Below are 21,379 nucleotides of genomic sequence, written 5' to 3'. Positions count from 1 at the left end.
GGAGGATGGGAAGAAAAGGAAGCCCAGGGACTCTATCCTTAAAGCAGATTAAAATCCAAGTGTTCAAACAGTTACTTAATTGCTGTAACCCATTATTGAGATGAAGTGATTTCATCCTTGCTGTCCTGTGAAACAAGACCCCCAGCAACTGAATGGTGAGGAACAGATGGAGGGGTGTCAAGAATGATAAAAAGTTCCTGAGTATAAATATAACAAATAGGTTAACAGAAAGGAATGGCGCCATGCATCTCATAAAACCCTGCTAGGCTTATCATGGTCAGATAAATCTTGATTTTGTAATGAAATAACATCAGAGCCCCCTGCTTTGGGTTTCACAGGTGATTAGATCACTGATGTATGTGGCAGGGGATGGCAGCAGGGAGGAGGAAACATTAGCAGGAGCCTTAAATGACCTCTTCTTGCTGCTCTTTGAAACTGTGAGAAAAGCCCAGCCAGAGAATTGTTATTTCATTGCTAATTTTGTGGTGGAGTCCTTCCAGAATGAGTTTAAGTGCAAACAAACTCACTGAAGCCTTTGCAAGGAATGGAAGTCATGAATGGGTGAAGAGCCTATCAGGAGAGTGGTAGAGCAATGCTCATCTGTTGATTTTCCTGCTCTCTTTCCTGAGAGCAGGACTTTGCAAACCCTGGGAATTGTCTGCACAAAGCTCCATCTCCATTAGGTCCTCCAGCAGCATGGCTGAAAGACGAAATGATTCCCCCATCATTTCTGAGCTGGAATGACAGTGGCAAGCTGGCTTCTCATGGTGCTCTGGAAGGGGAACACCATGGTGAGTTCAGCACTTGCAATTCATTTCTAAATCCCACTTTCACCTTTTTTTTTTTTTTTTTTTTTTTTTTTTTTCCATTGCACTCCGAGAATGAAACATTTTCTCAAATGAAAAATCTCCCAAGACAATGATGTGTAAACAAGCAAGACCTCCAAGTAACAAGTGAGAAAAACATTAAATTTCATTTCGGGCAATGCACCTACCTATTTATCTTTCCTTGCACTGTTCCTTTTAACACTGAAAATACCCCTGAGCTTTTGAAATCCTCAAGGTATATTGGCAACGCAGAGGTCAGTAACTTGATCTCAGTGCTAAAAAGACACTAACAGTTCTTGAGGGTAAAGGAAAGCTCTTTAATGATTTTAGCAGATGAATCAGAGGAGAGGGGGAGGGGTCAACTGGTAAATCCCATACGACCCTACAAAAGATAACCTTTGACTTCTCCTGACTCTCTGAACTGCAGTGCCAGCAAAATCCTGAGTTCTTGTGGGACCAATAAATCCTTGGGTGTTCATATCAGAGATCCTATATTCCGGCTGTAAAACTTGAGAATCCCAACACAGCTCAGTAGTTAAAAGTCATCACCGATAAACCCGCCAGGCTTCATTTACCAGCAGACTGGTTTGTGCCACTGAATGGGGAGGAAAAAATCCATTTCTGCGCTGGAATTGCAAAATAACCAAAACAACAAATCTGTAGGCCAAGTTCTGCCCTCAGATATGCGCCGGCAGCTTGTGGAGAAGTCAATGAGCGTTGAGAGTGTTTATCTGAGGGCAGAAGTTGGCATCAAGCCCCCTTGCTCCATTTGTTCAGGCATGGAGTGTGATGCTGAAGGCAACTGGCCTGAACAGTGCCCCAGCATCCCGCAGAAAATGAATTCTATTGAAAGGAAAATAAAGACTTGAAGCAAGTGGTGTTTGGGTTAGAAAAGTCAAAAGATACTGCTATTTGTATTTTGAGGAGCAGGCTGCATCCGCAGGGAGCATGGGACATTGCTATTTGGAAATATGTGTTTAAGATGAGTTTCCCTTTCCAGAAAGAATCCGTTATGTGATGCAACTATTCCGACCAGGGAGCACTTTTGCGCCAATAGCACAACGTTTCTTTTGCAGGATGGTGAAAGTGCTTCTTCAGTCTCTGGCTGGCTTCTGACCAGGGCTGAAAAGCCAGTCCGAGACAGAGACCTACCACTTAGTCCTGGCTGCTCTCCTGCCGATCTGCCCGCGACTTTGGGAGATGAACCTCTCTGCCTTAGCTGGCCTCTCCTTAAAATAAGCCTAATAATCATTTCCCTTTCTCAACTTCTTTTATTACCTCTGGGGTTTGGTGGACAGATGCAGGGGCATTTCCACATTCATGCCTGTGGTTAGCGCCTGGTCCATGGCTTGTGTGCAGATATGTCCAGATGAGCTGGGGTGCAAAATCAAATCCTCACTTATTTCAAGATGAAGCTCAACGAGGTTGGTGTGCTAAGCTTTGATAGCAGGCAGATGGATTTAGCAATGAGGAGGTGTCTTCAGCCTGATGTCTTTTGCTCACATTTGGGTTTTACACTCATGTAATTAGAATGGACACACACCTAACCAGTTATGTAGATGAAAGAGAGACAGAGTGATGGGTCTTGCAGGAAATGCTGCATGAATTAGCCAGGAGTTTCTCTCTTCCCTTATTTATAATTGTTAATGTAATAGTGACGGAGTTACAACTGTGGAGAAGAGTCCTATTCACTTTGTAGCTATTTTACTTCACCTTTTCCAAACAACAGTATACCTACTGCCCTGAAAATTTCTTCTTAAATCCAAGAGAACATTAACAGTGCAAAAATTAGCTGTATGGCAAAGTAAAAGAAGACGTCGTCATTGGATGTTTCAACAGTCATAGCTGTTTTCTATCATAATTTCTTCTCTTACAGTTACTTCTGGCTTGGTAAAAGAGCTCAGGTAAAACAAACAGGTAAAACAAATTAACATTACCAGATCACCAATGGCACTGCTTGTGGAAAAGGGAAAATTAAAATTTTATTTACCATTTAGCTGTTCAGTAATGATGGCAATGATTAACACTGTTTTAAATCATATAAATATGTCAGATTCTTGTCCAACAAATATTTTCCAACAGTTTTTCTTTCCATTTGCCTTGATGATCATCAGCATATGAACTAAAATGAAATGAAGGCATTAAAGAAGAAAGTAAGTATTAAGATCAAGGGTCATGAGTATTTGCTCTTGCACTGAACCTGAAAGGAAATCTTCCATAAAGAAGTTTTTCCTGAAAGGCCAGTGGGAAGCTAACAGAAGCATTAAGATGGAAGATAGGATACCTATAAAAAGTTATGTTTCAAAAGAAGGATGTGGGAAGAAAGGGAAGTAGGGAAGGAAATGGTATTTTAAACCATATTAAAGTAAGAAGCAGGTTTCCTAATTCTGAAAGCCTTAATTAGTCCTTTTTTAAAAGTTAAACAAAATGGATTAATCCCCAAACATTGCATTAAATTTGCCACAGTTCCTGCCCTTCTATTTGTGTGGGTAGGATTTTCACAAAAGACCTCAGTAATAATCATAGAACAAGGACAGCAGCCCAACACACAGCGAACAGCCCATCAGTAATGAACTGGAGTGTGTAGCTTAGAGCAACACTCCAATAACAAATTAGTTAGTGTGCGCAGCCCAGCGCTGAAGAGCGACCCAACAATAACAAACCAGTGTGTGCAACCCAAAGCACTCAAGAGCAACCCAACAATAACAAACCAGTTTGCATGCCTGATGGGAGAAAAGAAATTCAGCAAGGAAACGGATTTCAGTCTGAATTTTCCAAGGGGTTATTATTATTAACAACAGAGAGTTAAACTATTAATGTTTAAATTAAGAATAATACCTTCTGGAGCCCAATCCTGCTCCCATTGACTTTAATGGGACTAGGAATGAACCCAAAGTGCCCTTAAGGGATTTAGCTAGTGAACAGAACAAACTTTTACCTGTAACTAATGAGCCCACCATGGCAAATGGAAATTTCGTTCATCTCCGCTGGATAATGTGAGCTGGTCTTTATGGGGAAATGGAAACTATATAAGTCCTGGCACCAGAGCTGTGCTTGTGGTAACCTGCTCTCAGATGCTACTGAGCTGGATCAGGGTTAGATCACCTAAAGTGAGGATGCCTTTTCACCTCACTGTTTTCCTACCATGATGAAATTCCCAGATGGGTCTTCAGAGGGGATAAAAGGAGGCTAGATCCACTAAGCAGCTGACATAAATCATGCCTTATTGCATGAACCCCCTTCCAGCGTTGCTTCACGAACACACACACGCACATCATTATATACCTTATGATGTAAATATATTATGGTTACATTTTCAAGTTCAAATCCATCATCTGGGCCTCCCTGTGCAGAAACTCTCTGTGTCAAATTGAGCTCCCTGCATCCCGCTGAGCAGTATCTGACTCCTGAGGTCCTGAGCACAGCCCCAAAAGCTCAGACCCAGCCAGCCTCTTCGAGCTCCACAGCATGAGCCCATCTCTGATAGAGTTTATACCTCCCAGATGCAACAAAACTGAAACAACAGACATCTATCAAGCCTGATCCTTAGGAGAAGGCTTGCTTAATCAAATTGGGTGTGATCCTGCCTGAAATATGTTCTTTAATAAGTGCAGATGATAGTCATTCCCTTGCAGTCTTTCAACTTTTTGCATCACTTAGTTTTCTTATTGAGAATTAAAAGACTGTTTCCATCCCTTACTCTAGAAGGATATCTCAGAAACAGTTCCTGTTGTCAGTCTGGGATGTTGGATGGAGTCACCCAGGGACACAGGGGCAGATCCAGGACCCTGTGACTGAGCTCTATCCAGCACGGCCATTTGCCTCTTGTGACATCTGCTGATTGAAGGGAGCTGGGAAACCATGTTCATAAAGAAGACTTTGTGCTGATGAGGAAGACAGGGAGAGATCTGAATTAGTAAGAAAAAGTAAATACTACAGAAATTATTAGAACTCTCTTTTTCCCCTTGAAAGACATAATCCCTAATATTATAAACTGTGGTTTGGCTCTCATATTGATTTTGCCCAGTGAATACTGCACAGGGTGTCTTGATTTGGACCAGTTTAACTTGAACCAGAATGCAGCTGAAGGTGTTTAGAAATTATTTTCAATCTTCAACACTCCAGAGACCTGGCTGGGAATGTAGCAAATAGATCAAGGAAATTAAAAGGAACATTGGGGTCACTGCTAGAGGTCAGGAGAGAAAAAGAAGAGTTGGCCCTGATTAAGCAGAAACACGATGCTGTTGAGAAGAAAAAATATTTTGGGGTTTAGACTCCTGGCAAACAACAGCAAAATACCCATAACTGCCATTGGCTGGATTTTTTCCTTCCAACCAAACCAGAGGAAATTCCTGAACTGACAATGAACAGGAACAATGAGTGAGTCAGTACCCTCAATGCCAGAAATTCTCTGGATTTCCTAGCCAGACTGATGTGTTTGGAAGGTCACAATGATACAGAGATACACTTCTGTAGAACTTAGGGGTTGAAGATAAGCCAAGCCACGATGCAGATAATGAATACAGAAATATTCCAACTACCCACAAAACATCATATCTCTTGAGACAGAGAAGACACACTTTCTTTCTCATTCTTTCCATAATTGTTTTCTCATTTATAGCGCTAAGTTGCTGTTAGTTTTATATGAAAGGTGCTCGAATTCTGTCTCTGTTGATGACCATGTAAACCACAAAAAGAGAGCTGTGGGAAGATAATGCTAAGAAATTCTGACTGCTAGTACTTCTAATCTGTCTAGTCTAATTCCAAGAAGACTTTTTCATTTAGTAAAATGAGGTCTTGGAAATATCTGACACCAAAGATGTGTAAGAGCCAGAGGTAACATTACTGCTTTATTTTTTTATTTTTAAAGACTGCTCATGACTTGCTGTGGTATGTCCTGGGTCTGTTCATGAATGCTTACCTCTAAAACTCATCAACATAACTGCAGATACATGGTCATGGCTTAGGGTTATCCTAAAACCAGATGTAATACAATCACTTATATAAATAAGTCTAATCGATATATTTATCATCAGGATTTTATAATGCAGACTGTTAGTAGCTCTCGTTGAGCTCAGGTGGATCAATTTGCCTTCTGCACCTAAGGTTGGCACAGAAGAGACTTTGACGTACTGACACCAGCTTATCAAGTGCTCTGGAAGTGAGGAAAACCAAGGAAGTGAGGCAGAAGTCAGCAGCCAGAGGAAAATATTATTTTTAAATCCTAATGGGAGTCTGTCCTCTGAGCAAAAAGTTACTGGTATTTTTACTATAGGTTACTCATCTGTTTACTTGTTCTGAATTTAAATGGAAAATTGTGAATACTATCCATAGGATGGTTTTTTTTCCCTTGGTAGCTGTAAAGTCCCTAAAACCCCACATCCCAGACCTGATCTCACACTGTTAATAACGTTACTAAACACACATGATAGATAGAGGTTCTGAAGATATCCAGACACACAAAGCAGATACGCAACATGATATTATTACTGGCATGCTACGAATCTCATTACTTTCAGCAAATATCAATGGAGAAGTGACCTCTGCGCAATGTGAACACAACCAGAAACCACAGCCCCCAGGCTTTTTTTCAAATTGAAATTTCCTAATCTCGCACTACTGTACCAAACACGCAAATATGCAACAATGGATGGAAAGAAAATAAGGGTTCTCTGTATGAGTGTTGGATTAGAAAGGAATGGCTGGAAAACCAAAATTGTAGTACAAGAACATTCCAGTGTGGGGATCTGATGACACTGGAGCTGAGCTCTGCTCCTGCGGTTTACAGTACCACCAGACGGTATATCTTGCGAGAACAGTAACCTTGCACTGAATGGCTTCATCCACACTATCTGTGTATTATTTTTCTCTGTCATCATCAGAGTGGTTACTGTTATCATTAGATAAAGATGAAAAGTTAACCTGGGAAAAACAAGGCATTTTTATTATTATTATTTGTTTATATCTAAAATTTCAAAGGGTACAGTGGGAGCAGAAGATATCCTCTGGAACAGGCTGTCAGGAACTGCAAGTTGATACAGATGTATTGATTTAATCAGCCTGTATGACACCATTTATTTATGCAAAACATCTGTGACAAATATGTGGTACTTTGAAGGCACGGTGATATGTGCCTGGTCTTGTCTTGCACATGAAAATGTGTGATAAGAGCATCCACATAGCTCAGAAGGGTTGATTTTAGTGTATATTTTCTTTATGTACCACCTACATTCATGTTACAGAGAGAAGGTCAAAGCCCAGGAGTGCTATAAAAGCCTTTTCAAGAATTGCAGTAAATTTTAGATTTGAATTCAAATTTGCAATCTAGCACAACACATTGAAATGGGCAAAGAAACTGAAAATCATGTGTTTTTAAAAGAAAAAAAAAAAAAAAGATATTTCTGGTATACATTAGATACAAATCAAAGATCTTTTTAATCCATGGGAAGGCAAAACTTGTCTTACAAATTTAGGAGATAGCGTGATTGAAGAGAATATGGGATTGTCATCTCTTAAACAACAGTATGAGAAAATATTTGGAGTTCATACGTACACCAGCAAAAGTTTACATGATAAATCAGTAGCTTGAGTGCTTCCAGAATACTAGTACATATGAATGTGTTGAAACTATTGTTTCTGTTGTCTTTTTAATGCTACTGGGAAGCTTTTTGTGGTAAAGCAATAGAGTTATTGCCAGCTACATTATTACAGTCTCAGTCTAACATCTGCAATTACTATGGAGTAAACGGTTCGCATCCCATATGAAATATAAAAAAAAATGAGGAACAGATTTCACTATTATTCTCCCTCTCTGTGAATTCTGTGACATTTTTTACTGTATAATCGTGCCTGGGCAGTTTAAATGTCTGGAAGAAATGGGAGCCAAAGTGCTTATTTACAATTAGTGATGGCTAAACATCAAAAAAAAAAAAAAAAAAAAAAAAAAGGAAGAATTTGGTGGTTCACAAAAATGTCAGAAGAGTTCAGATGATTATCAGAAATCTATGGAAATGCTCTCTAGAAATCAGACTGAAGCACAATGAAAGGAGGCCCTCATATTCTGTTTTCTGTAAATTCTTCTAAAATGGTCCTGATCTGAACAGGTCATCCATTTGTTAAACTCTGCTATTGGACTCCCCATCCAACCCAGGCTGTTGGTTCTCCCTTTCCATGTCAAGCACCCAGACCTGCACCATTCTTCTCTTAGCAGCACCATCCACCACAATACTTGCATTTCTTTCTCACACCCTGTTTCTCAGAGCTGGGAGGAGACCCTACCATAAATATCCATCCAGCTTGCTTATTTCCTTGCTTCAAAGTTCTCCTTTAACATTTTCTTCTGCTGCAGTGCCTACAAAGAACAATAAAATCCACTAAAAGTTGGGCTTCCTGGAGTGAGGAAATAGTTTTGCCAATGTTTCTGACCAATTCCGACTTGCCTCTTTCTCTCTGTGAGCTGTCTTTGAAGGAAAGCCTTCAGTGTGGTTACTCAAATAGCAAAGGGTACTAAGGATGCCAAAAAAATAAATAAAATGTTTCCCTATTTTAGGTGCATTTAGGATGGGCTCTCTTGCACCAGGTGTCCAAGAAGCTGGACCTCATGGTGAAGACTTCATCCTTGCTGGGATGCTTTGAGCCATTCAGGGAGAGACATGGTACTCACACTCACTTCTTTTGGCACTATGTGGCCTTGAGGCAAGGTTTAATTTGTGGGGAAACCCTGGCCAGTGAGGGCGGATTCCAGCCTTTAAAAATATAAATATATATAAAAAGTGGCTTTTATGGAGCTGCCAAGCCCTGTGTTTCTTCTGAGTTGCCATCACAATCCCGGATAGGTGTTAGACAGGCTGCACAATGCCATAAGCCCCGATTCCAGATTGGATATTTCTAATGCCAAAAACTGTTGCAGAAGTAGCCAATACAGGCCTTAATATGCACTGGACTTCCAAAATACTTTCACATCTTCAAAGAACTGTGCAAACAGGAACTAATTAAACTTTAATTAATGTCTTGACAGGTAAAAGGTTTTCATTTTACTTTTAGCTACACACATTCATGGTGAACAGGAAGTATCTAAGACCTCAAACAAAACACTCCCAGGGTAAACAGAATCTGATTTGTAGTATTCATTTAGCTAAGAGTTGCAAACACTTTTTTTATAAAGGTATTTACTTTTTTTTTTTTTTTTATTACATATATATATAAAGTGATTTCCTTTTTTTTTCTTCTGAACAAAGATAGATAAATAGCAAGCTGGACTGAAATCATAGAATATATGTAAAGCAGAGGGGAAAGGTTAAATCCCAAACTGAAATTGGGCATTAAAACAAAACTCCATTTTCAAGGTGTAAACAAAGTGTCCAATCCTTTCATCAAAAGTGTTTACAGCTTATTTTTGTAATTTGAGTCTAAGTGGATAATGTAGCACACAGCATGGGTCTGTGCATAAATACGTTCCTGTTTGTGATTTTAAAAATCATAACATTCTTTGAAATATGAAAATCCTGAGTCTTGATGCAACCCACATTATTGAACTGATGCCAGTTACCAATAGTTATTTGCTTGGCTTATGGCAATCCAAGGTTTTGATAAAGACCTGTCTTAAGAGCACAGCCTCCATAGGAAGGTAATGGGGTGACTTAAATCATAAATGATAAATTGTGCAGTGATTCACAGAGGTGCTGAATGCTCCCTCTCTCCCTGTTAAAGGATCAATGGAAATGTTCAGTCTTTGAGTTATTTGGAAAATCAAGTCATTTAAGACCAAAGATATTGTTTTCAGTAGCAGCTGGGGACCTATGAACTCAATGATCTCAAATAAAATCTTAGTCTTGCCGACATCTGCAAGAAAAGGCCCTGGTGCCTGGAGGAGCACCAGATCTCATCTGCCCACCTGCAAGCTCAGCACTTTTTAATTATTCAACATCTCAGCATCAAGAAGCATCATTCGGTTGTTCGTGGCCAACACCAGATCATAATTCAATAGGTTTGTCAGAGACTTCTCCTTCAACCTGCTGCATGGCTCCTGTTGGAAGAGGAACCCCCAGGGACACCCCAATGAGATGGTCTTACACCCTGCAAGGGTCACAGCTGCAGCCCACGCTGCAGCACAGAGCTACTTGCTGCCTGCCTCCTCTAATGGAGGTGGATTTGTGGCAGGAATGTGGGCCCCAGTGCCAGGTATGAAGTCCATGTTATTGCCTCCTGCCAGCTCCAGGCAGCTTCCAGTTAGAGAGCTAAGCCATATGGTCGTGTAGACAAACCCCAGTACATATAGACTCCACCTGTGGTTTGGGCATACCACAAAGACAACATGGGAATTGATGCCCATGTTTGGACATCCCAATGCACCTCATTGCCAATCCCAATGCACCTCATTGGGATTTCTGGTCGAAAGCCACTTCAGGAAACCTGGACCTGGACCAGCTTGTCCTCCTTTACCTGGTGTTGGTGCCTGTAAGTCACGCTGCTTTCCTCTTTTATCACATCCCTCCTGCTCTCCCAATTACAGAACACCGGCAGCACACTCTGGAAGGGTTTGCTGAGAAATATTTTCAAACCCTGGAAGGAGGGGGGGTGCAGCCATAAGCTCTCACAAACCCATGTTCATTTGTGACTGAGAGCTTTTTGGATGCACTTACTACATTTTTAATAATAACCTCATTGGCACAACTTTCTGAAATCATTGGTCTCCTGCACCAGAAAACAGAGAGCCAAATAATTTCCATTGAGTTTGATGTTGATTGTTCTTGTTTCTTGCTTTGCTACAGGAAGCATTAGAATCCGATATCTTTAATAACTCGCATGCAAGCAGCTTTCTCACATCTCCATAATGTTTTTTCTGATCAAATTACATTAAAAGTTTTAAAAACTCTAATCAAGTTTAACATAAGGAACAATTCCTTTTATTCATTCAACATTTTCCTTGTTTGATTTCATTTGATTTCTCCAAAATTTCTGCTTATGCTAATCAAAAAATTCCTTTCATTTCTTAGTAGTTTACAGCCCTCATATACATATAGACAGTTATCATTTCCTCTCTTAGTCATAATTTGACCAATTTATACATATTTTGATCTTTTAATATTTTCTTGTAAACCAATCCTTCTGTCTCTTCATCATTTTTATTACTCTCTCTCTCTCTCTCTTTCTTTACTGAGTGGAACAGAATTCAAGAAATTAGAGCATCACCATTACCACACTTAAGAAAACTGTTTTCTCTCTGGTCAATTAAGTTTCATCTCTCTTTATGGATTCCTCATATGTGACAGATTTTCTGCTGCCATATCATAAAGCCAGCAGAGATCAAATGTTCAGCCCTGTTGGTGGTCACATGGAGTTACCCCTACATGCATGTAGACTTTTTTCTGTTGGAGATGATTTAGCTTGAGTTATTGAGGACTACTTGCCAGTAGTTCAGTTTCAGTGTTTTTCACAAGTGTTTCCCATCCATCTGCAAACACAATGATCAATTTGTTTGCTTCTTCTTCCAGTTAATTAATGAAGACATTAAATAAAGTGAGGCTTAACTCCTGTTCCTCTCCCACCAGAACCTCCCTCATCTCCTCAAACCTGACATGTCAAAATTTATCTTCGGTTATGGTGTTTCAGCCAATGCAGAGACCACAGACAAGTACTTACATCCAGGCCAGTTCAACTCAATCTTTCAAATAAGATTTTATGAGACTATCAAACGCTTCACTAAATTACAGATATATTTGCCCAGAACCTGATGTAACTATTTTAAACTGCCTGGCCAGGCAATTAAATTTGGAGTAGCTGGCCATAAGAGTGTCAATACCTTTTATGGAGATGTGCTAGTTTAGAGCCAAAAGTAATGTTTTCTAAACTAGGTTTCCTCCCTGCTAAAACGCTCAGAGCTCCAACTGCCTGTGCATCAGCACATCAGAGCTGCTTTGCAACAAGAGTAAATCTGGGCACATCTGCCTGACCAGACAGACCCATTTCACATGCAATCCCAAAGCCATACTAGGCATCACTTTGACTTTATTAGTGTCCTGCTGTGCATTAGCTAAATTGCCCTGTTTCTTGGTTGTTCTGCCATATGTAGGTGGTTTTCAGCAAAGGGAAAGGGAACTGATCTCCACCAAGGTGGACATGCCCCTACAGCACCTATGGGTTGTTCTGTGTTGTATTAGCCCAGTGCAAAGGAAACTAGGAACTGGGAAAGGAGAAGACCTGAGGCCACTACTCATTGGCCTGTCATCACCTGACTTAATAGTTAACATTACAATTAGATTTAAGAGAGAACATAAGGAATGCATTTGTCTGGAATTACTTATCACTTTGAAGGCTAGGCTCACAAGAAGAAGATACAAACTGCTTTAGCAGGTCAGACTGGAAGTCCATGCCAAATAACCTCCTATCTGAGCTAGTAGCAAGAGCCCAGGAAAGAATACAAATGTAGGTCAATTATACAGTGATACTTCCCCAAAATACTTGTCCAACCTATGGTGGTTTCTGGCTGAGGCACTTTCTGAACCAGACATGGCGTCTTTCTATTTAATACAAAACCCAGATGGATTTTTAAAACCTCAGATGTTTTTTTCTTTCCTGAATATATCCAGTAAACTTTTAGTGCTCTGAGTATCCTGTGGCAAGGAGTTCCACGAGATGACTAAGCATGGTGTCAGGAAGAATTGCTTGTTCTCAGTTTAAACTGCCAGCTACCAGCTTCATTTCATGCTTCTGAGCTTTTGTATTAGAAGAAAAAACAATGAACAGCTGCTTGCTATTCTCTCCTTGTCACTCATAACTCCAGAGTCCACCATCTATCCTCTCAGTCATCTCTTTTCTGGCTGAAGAAACCTAGTAGATGGAATCATTCTCAAACTGAAACCTTCCTAAGTCCCTGTCTATCCTTGTCACCCTCCTCTGAGCCTCATACTGGGTTAACTAGTTCCTTTAGGAGTTGGAAGATTTGGGGTATTTCAGGTGGAGATGAGATTTATAAATATTTATAAAATAACACCATCATGTTTTTGCTATATTCTTGATAATTTCTAATATTCACTTTGCTTTTTGCTACAGCTACAATCTGTTTCATGGGATAATCATTTTTACAGGATTCTCAATTATAGCTCTAACACTCCACAATAATTATAGTTAGTTTAGAGGATAGGTAAATGTTGAACCCTCCTCTCCCATGTATATCACTTGACATCTACCTATTCTGAATCTTTCTCAATATTTATCACCCAGCCATGCACTTCCAGATGGATTTTTGGCACCTCATCACAGTCAGCCTTCATCTTTAGCCCCTGAATAATTAACTGCTATCAGCACTGTGTTCTCATAAGTCTGTCTCCATTCTCATATTATGACTTCTTTTCATTTTTTTTCCCTGGGATTGATGTTAGATCCCAATCCATCTGCTGAGTGGATTGACCCATACAGATCTACAGCATTAGTGGCTGCTGAAATGCCTTGGAAAGTATCTTTCCCTGCTAGGATGAGTGATGTGGGAAGAGGAGTAGAAAGAAATTTCCTCTTATTCCTGGAAATAAATTACAATTGTTCTTAAAGTCTGCAGACGTCTGCCTATTACATCATCTGATGTTCTGGTGTTTTTAGCTAACAATCACTAACAAAGGAGATGCATTTCCTTCAAGGAATTTTACCATTCACACATCTGATGTTAATTCTTGTTGGGCCAAAACAAGAATAGGAATAAGTGACTTTTTCAGTTTATGTTTACTTTTTCCCAGGCCACAAAATATCCATTGACTATGAAACTTGAATTTACTGCATAACAAATGCCCACTTTCATAATAAGTTAATAAAGCTGTTTCATAAATAACAGCATGAGAAGCTGCAGATGCTGACCTAAGGAAAAAAAAAAAAAAAAAAAAAAAAAAAGCGACATTCAGTTTTAATCTGATTCTTTATTAAACATTTATCACAATATCTGAGAGCTGAAGAAACTCACTTCTCCCCAGTCAGTTGTTCTGAGATGTATCACACATTGAAATCAGCATGGGAATGGCACGAGGGATATCTTCTGCCTCCTGGGGGTTGTAGATCTCACTTTGAGACTGTTTTTTTGTTGTTGTTGTTGTTGTTGTTGTTGTTGTTGTTGTTGTTTTTTGTTTTTTTTTCCCATTTTGCCGTCTTGCTTGCTCCTATTTCACCATCTCTAAGGCAAGGAGGAAGTTTCTCACTTAGGTGGGAGAATGCATTATGGGTTGCATCCATAAATAAAGCAACCCAGGAACAAATCTTGTGCTGTGGGGGTGGCAGGGCTTGCAGCCCTATAGCAGCCAGGCCATTGGGACCATCCCTGGGACTGCTTTGTCCGGCATTGTCTGGAGCCTCTGTTCAGCTCCACGTGTGTTTTGGACACGGCAGATTTTCTGGATGGGTGGAAAGAGTGGCTGAGCAAATATACACGTTGGGTCAGGAAAGGGAATAAAACGCGATGTTGATTACTGTCTAAATATTGCCGCCTTTGAAGTGAGCAGGTCTGTGTTTGGGGAGGATCGGATACTCTTTTCTCACAGTTTGAAGCATATCATGAGCTATTTTGTGTTCTTGCCATTGTGAACATTATTTCATTATGGCAAAAGGGCTAAACAAGGTAAAGGGCAAGGGAAGCATTAGGATATGGACGCCCTGTGGTGGATTGCCTGCTGTCCAGCTGAAAAAAAGCCTTCGCTATAGCGCAACACAGCTCAGCAACTGCTCGGTGGGGAGGACAGGAGGGACAGGGTGCCCTGAGTGTCCCCATTTGCACTGTCCTGGCCAGATGGTGCCAAGGCAACACAACAGCACAGGTTTGATGAATATCTGGGGAGTATCTGTCTAGAAGGCACCATCACTCCTTGTTCCTCCACTGAGTTTGATAAGCTGAGATTTGAATTTTATTCCTCCCTGGGAAAGGTTTATTCTTTCTCTTTCTCCTTATTCTCCACTGGGCAAACAGTAGGGGAATAAACTCAGGACAAGCGGACTTGCACACAAGGAATGTGGTTAATGCTGTATGCAATCTTCCCCACCCAACGCTGTGGTGTCTGGTATTTTAAGCTGTGTTTTGGAAATAAACCTCTTTTTTTTTTTTTTTTTTTTTTTTTTTTTTGTACTATTTATTCAATTTCTCTCATTTTTCCTAAGCATCTGTTACAAGGAAAAGTCAGTGGGTGTCAGTATCATTCAGGATTAGGCCAGGACGAGCAGGGATCTTCTGCATCAGTGCCTTTCAGAGCTTTACCACGTCTGGATGCAGTGTGGAGTCAGAGATCTGGGGTGAATTGTTCTTCTGCTTGTGCCACTGAGATGTAAAACAGAAAGCATCAGCTTGCAATAAATTCACACGTGTTAAGTAACACACAATGGAGGCCCTTTCAGCAAATTGTCAAAGAGAAAAGACTACACTGGGAGTAAGAAAGGGCAGGCTGCCTCTCCACTGAATTTGGAGGAATTGGTTTTATATCTGCTCTCCAATCTGTTACGACCTCATTCAGCAGCTTCAGCCCCATCCTCTGCCCTGGCTCTGATGAAGATAGTGGCTGTGGTAAGGCAGGCGTTGTCTTCTCCATCACATGCTTAAGGACAAGGGGCTTACCAGGGGTGCTGGAGCTGCAATAACAACTCCAGGGCTGAGGGAAGTTTTGGAGAGTTTAAGGTTTTTGGCAGGTACTGTAATGAAAAGGAGGGGAGCTTTCAGATCAGGCAGGGGTCATTTTCTTAACCACAAATAAGTCAGAGATTTGGCATTTTCTGGGTTGCCGCCCTCCAGAAAGAACAACATATGACTGACTGGGTCAGGATCAAGTGTAAAGGATAAATGGAAGAATAAGGACATATCTATGGCTCCTAGCCTGCAGTATGCATTTCAATGCCATGCTGAAGACTTGGACTGTTGCGCCCTCAGCAGAACTACTGAAAGATATGTTTGTTATGGCCAGTGATCATTTTCTTCAGGATATGAAAACCTGTAGATAAAATGGTCTCTATTTATGAGTGTTGTAGCAGAGGGGATACAAACTGCATCTCCGAGCAAGCAGTTTTCTGTATTGGGGTGGGAACGTAGTGGGAATTCCATGGTGCTGGATTCATGCCTGGAAATGGTCCATCACAGTTCACCCCAACACCTCCAGCCTCTTTGGAACAGTTTGCCATCAGGAGCTCAGCGAAAGGAGTGCATCTGTGCCAGCTCCCATTTGTACATCAGGAGTGGGATCCCTGTGTATCGCCAGCTGTCCAGGTTGCAAATCCCAGAAGCTTTCTGTGCACATAAATGACGTAGTCTATCATACATGTAAATAAGTGCACCCATTGATTCTCCACAACCCTATTGTCACCTGGTGATAAAGGGTAGTAGCTTTATTTATATATTTATTTATTTAAGTAGTCACTTTTTTTAAAGCTTTCTGTCTGAAAAATGATCCAAAGGTTCCTTTTACACAAGTGAAACTCCCTAACAGAAGCCTTGCTCCAATTATTCCTACATACTGGGATGACAAATATGTCTAGCTGGGAGCCTTGCCACCTCGCTTCCTCCCATGTAGAAATAAGGGAAAGGTTGAGAACTGAGGTTGTGAATCCCTGCTGTACCCCTGTAAAGTAATAATAGCAGCATCAGTAATAGCTCTTAAATCAGGAGGACTTGCTGCAGCCTGCTCCCACGAGGCTTGCATGACAGCATTTAATGTTCACGGGAATGACATGTTCCCAGCAAGAACACTCTCATTTGCATTATGGCAGGACATGGAGACCCAAGGCAGATTTGAAGTGTTGAGCAAACCTGATGTGACAACATAGTCCTTGTTTCTATACTATGTTTAGTCTAAGCTAACCCTTTTCAGACCCTCTCCCCACTCCGAATGAAAGCTTTGTGAAAAGGCACGCGCAAAGGAACGGCAAGGAATAAAAAGTATAGAAGCAAGAAAGAAAGGGAGGCAAAAAGCATTTGAAGCTCCATTGACTCCAGAATTCCTATAAGCCCTCAAAATTCTCCATTTTCTAATAAATTAAATGAGATTTGAGGCTACTCTGCTAATTACCAAAATTTGGATTGAACTCTTATATGAGTAACCTTATCTGTTTTTGAAAAATACTAAAAGCAAAGTCCGGGTAAAAAAGCTTATTATGTTTTGCTATAAAAGCACTATGCCAAAGCATGTAGTTTATTAACCCATGGGTGAGAAATAAGCTGACACAAGTTGTGTTAGCCACAGAGCTAGTGATAAGTCCAGAGTACATGAAGGAAAATATCATTATCAGCCCACACTCTCCAACTATAGTCTAAACTATTCCATGGGCAACTACGCCTGATTTTACAAAATGATAAAATTCATGTTCTTATGAAAGTACAGACTCCAGTTTGTAAGGAGTACAGTGTTTGGATCCAAATCCCTTTAGAGCAGATAGAAATGACTCAATAACTTAAACATGACTTAGATCAGTCTCATAACTGGGAAACTCCGTAAAAAAATGATGAGATTTTACAAGTGTACAGTCTACAGACCTACTCTTTGTGTTTTATTTGTGCAATTGCATAGGTAAAAGTTGAAATGTAGGGAAGCTGTTCAATTGCTAGGAGATGCAAAAATAAAGAGAAAATTAAATCCTAATTAAAAACATCTAATTATTGGGAGATGAATATTTCAAAACAGAGGATCAACTTAATGCAAAAATTTACCAATGAATCACTGTGTTTTTAGGAGTACAAATCCCACACTACTTTATAGGGCTTCATTTCTAATTTAACTATACACCTTTAAAAATTCTTACCCTAATTATAAAGTTGTTCTTACAAGCATGAAACATGTATATTTGATATACACAGAGGCATGATATTGTGCTGTAATCATTAAAACTACCACAAAATATTATGTTTTTTAAAGACATAATTCAACGTATTTCTTTTGTACCCAGCTCAAGGGTTACCTAACAATCATTTTAACTGTAGGAAATTATATGTAGAGGTTATCGTTTGTTTGTAAAGCAAAACAGAAAATTAAGATATGTATCTTTTATTGTAACAAACATTTCATTAAACATAATAAGTTTGTACAAATTAAAGAAATAAAAGTTCATAAAAAATATAATGTAACTTTTTTGTTTTCATAAATAAATATGATGCAACAAGACTTTCACTACTGATGATTTTTTAAAGTACTCTAAAGATTTTTTAAAATGGAACTGGTATCTGCAGCCTTTGCAGTAATATAATACCTTTACTCATGCTTGCATCATTTGAATGCATTGGTTGTTGCATGGTTTTTGTGCCGAGAAGAATATTTTATAGTGTTCTATTTCTATATTGTGCCTGTTAATGTGTTCTGTGATTTATGACCGATTTTGTTTTTCCGATCCAGAGTTCTGTGTTTCTGAGAAATATTTTGCGAATGTTGTTATTCAGTGCTTTTAAATTCCATTTCAATATTAATGTATTTTTAAGAAGTCAAGCTAAAGAAGAGAAATAGAATATATTTTTGAAATCTATACATGCTTGTATAGTATTCATACACAGCCTAACATTCATCATGATCTCCCTGTTGCTTTATAACCACTAATGTTATTATTCCTTTCTTTTTTTGCAAGCTAGAATATTAATGAGATATCATTTCCCTGCTTTGCAAAATGTCTCTCATGTTGTTTGTTCAGTGGATAAAACTCAAAAGTCAATAAGTAGTGAGACCACCACTGAAACTTCATACCCTGGGTTTCAGCTCCGTAAACTCACAAAACAAGCTTCACATTTCACCCTTGTTCCCTGGCTTTGCTTTAAACTGCATTGAATTTCAGAAGCGGCTGTAGAAAAATTCTTCCCATCCCTCACATTCACCATCAAAGAATCCAATATGTTACGACAGAGGCAGATCACAAAAAACACAAACAAACAATCCCTACTGTACACCCAGCAAAATGATTAAACACCAGAGGGGAAAAAAAAAAAAAAAAAAAAAAAAAAAAAAAAAAAAAAGAGTTCTTAGACATCACATTTCCTGCGCTTTTCCCCTTTCTCGGTGCACTACTTACTTGTAATTACGTCTGGGGCCATTCCTTCCTATTCCACAGGATAAACTGGAATATACTGCTCGGCAGTTTTGTCTCTAGCTCTTTAAACACTAGAGACCTTATAAGCAAACAACTTTTTTTTTTTTTTTTTTTTTTTTTTTTTCTGCCGGTTTTGAAATTTTAATGATCTTCCAGGGCTCTCAAAATCAACCCAACTTTTTTTCCCTCCCCCTGCCCAACAACTTGGAGTCTCTATACCTTTTGTTTCAGAACTGTGCCCAAGTTAAATACACTGAGCTGGGAGGGGATTAAAGCTATGAAAGTGGGTTAAAGCGCCCCTTGTTTTCCTGCATCTCTCAGCGTTCCCGGTAAACTGTGGGATTAGGCTTGGGAGTGCTGAAAAAGCAGGTTGGAGAGTGGAGCGGAGATGCGGGCTCTGGACTGAGAGTCCTCAAAAGGGGTTTCAGAGAGGGGTTGAGAGTGCCAGCACTGGCGTATGCCGAGCAGCTTTGTGATGGATGTGTTTATCCTTAAAACTAAGCTCTCATTCAAACCCCTACTAGCTGGGCTCAGGCAGGCGGATGACAGGAGAGGTACGCTGAAGGAGGAGGGGTGGATGTTAAGGGGCCTTGTTCAAGTACTCCCTGATGTGTCAGTGCAATGGTTTATATTAAAGGTGACCTGGAGACCACCAGGATCATCTTAAAAGATCCCAATGGGGACAGCCAGACTCTATTTTGCTGGCATAGGCAGCAGCATTCCCCCCACAGCCTTCCCTACCTTTGGGCTCAAAAGACAGCAGTGGCCAATGGTGGGGCTGAGAGGCAAGGATAAATGCTGTAAAATAAGTAAAATGCCTGGTTAGTCCACATTGCTGGAATGTATCTTTTCAGTTCTGCTCTTGCCTAATGTCTAAACTCTGCAAAACTCTGCAGTTTTTGTTAAACTCCCCTCACGTTAATAATATCAATTTCATAGTGTTTGGTAATGAGCCCTTTAAAACATGTCCTGCTCCCAGTCCTGCATTGCTCAGACTTAGATAGAAACCGGAGCCTACCTGAGCCTTTCCTAGTTTATGGAAAATGCTTGCAGCCAGAGGAGCTGTTTGGAAAGCCAGCTGGGAATCCTTCAAAACAGGATTTTGCACAAGAGGAGTACAAAGGTTGCACCCCAAACAGCTTCCCTTCACAGCCTGACATCTGAGGAGTACCAGCACAAAATGGTACCTGGCTGGTAGGAGCTGAAAACCAAGCAGAGTCCTCCCTACTTCCAAAGGTGGGTGTTGGAGAATAGGGATAGGTGACTCTTGATGTCATTACCAGAGATATGGTAGGAATTTCACAACCTTGGAGAGCACTACATTGTCTCAGGATGAGGTTTGGCTTTGCTGTGTTTGGTTGTAGAAGAGGAAGATGTTTGGCAGCTGTCCTATCACTATATATTGTCCCCATCAGTCCATCGGTGTAGAGATGGGGAAGAAAAGAAGAAAAAGCTGTAGGAAATGAACATTTGGGGTAGGGAAGTGAGGAAAAATCAGAGGTGGGAAGTTAGGACATGGGTTGGAGAGTGGGGCTTCAAGAGGCCCAGACGCATGATGGTTTACAACAGCTCAGGCAAACCCATGTCCCCATAAAGGGGGGAAGAGACTGCAGTGCTGGATTACCCCCAGTCTCTCTCATTGAACATTTAACGTGCCGCATGGGGACAGCGCACAGCTGAGCACCACCGAGCACTGGCCTGGGAACAGGGTCCGGGTTAGGATTCGCACACATCAGTAACTGACTCCCACGGCCCTGGGCAGCATTGTTCTCTAAAAGCAGACATGTTTCCTTCCAAGTAGCAGACATGGAAAGAAAAACACACACAAAAACAAATCATCTCGTCTTTCCTTCTCCGGATGGCGAGCAGCCCACTGCGGCGTGTCACTGAGGCTTGAGGTGGACTCGATCCCAGTCTGACAGAGGAGGTAGGGGGATGAAGAAGTCTCCCAGGACCCTTTTCCCTGGAAATCACACTCCTGAGGATGGCTGACCTTAACAAGCTTTCTCCTTGGCCTCTTCTCTGCACACCTCCTTGTTGCCAGCCCTTCTGAGCACATCTCAAAGGCAGCCGTGGGCTACTCAGGGAGTTTCTGCATGTTAAACTCAATTTCTGCTCTGTTGGGAAGGACATGAATTAGCTCTTGGCTCTGTCAGGCAGCTTTAATATTCACCCAGCACAGTTACCTGCTTCTCTGTACAGCCTGGAACTTCCTTGAGGTCTTTCAGTGTTTGGGGCTGCAAGGCTGAAAGCAGAAAGACATCATTGCATAAAGGAGAAGAAATAGACATGGGACATTGCACCTCTCCTTCTGGGCTGCATCCAGTCCTCATGCCCGGAAAGTATTGGTCATTGGGTAAAGCTCTAAAGAAAAAAGATCCTGGGTGTTTTGAAGGGCATAAACCCATCTTTCATGACAGGATTGCAGATACTTGTTGCCCTGGCTCTGTTATCTGTCCCTATTTTTTTAAGCCTTCCCCACTTACAAAATAATGGGTAAATCATAACAGGCTGAAAACATCGTTGGGTAT

General features: G+C 40.6%; 1 long non-coding RNA gene across 1 annotated transcript; it reads right to left on the bottom strand.

The window, feature by feature from the left end:
- Positions 1-13,712: 13,712 nt before the first annotated feature.
- Positions 13,713-19,536, bottom strand: LOC118172771. The gene is made up of 2 exons (XR_004753855.1): positions 18,831-19,536; positions 13,713-16,071 (listed from the first exon to the last, which is right to left on the bottom strand). It is a non-coding gene; the product is annotated as an uncharacterized LOC118172771 (long non-coding RNA).
- Positions 19,537-21,379: the final 1,843 nt, after the last annotated feature.

The sequence above is a fragment of the Oxyura jamaicensis genome, chromosome 11 (assembly GCF_011077185.1).
Source record: "Oxyura jamaicensis isolate SHBP4307 breed ruddy duck chromosome 11, BPBGC_Ojam_1.0, whole genome shotgun sequence".
Taxonomy (NCBI): domain Eukaryota; kingdom Metazoa; phylum Chordata; class Aves; order Anseriformes; family Anatidae; genus Oxyura; species Oxyura jamaicensis.
The sequence above is the reverse complement of the archived record's forward strand: the minus strand, read 5'-3'. Positions and strand labels throughout refer to the sequence as shown.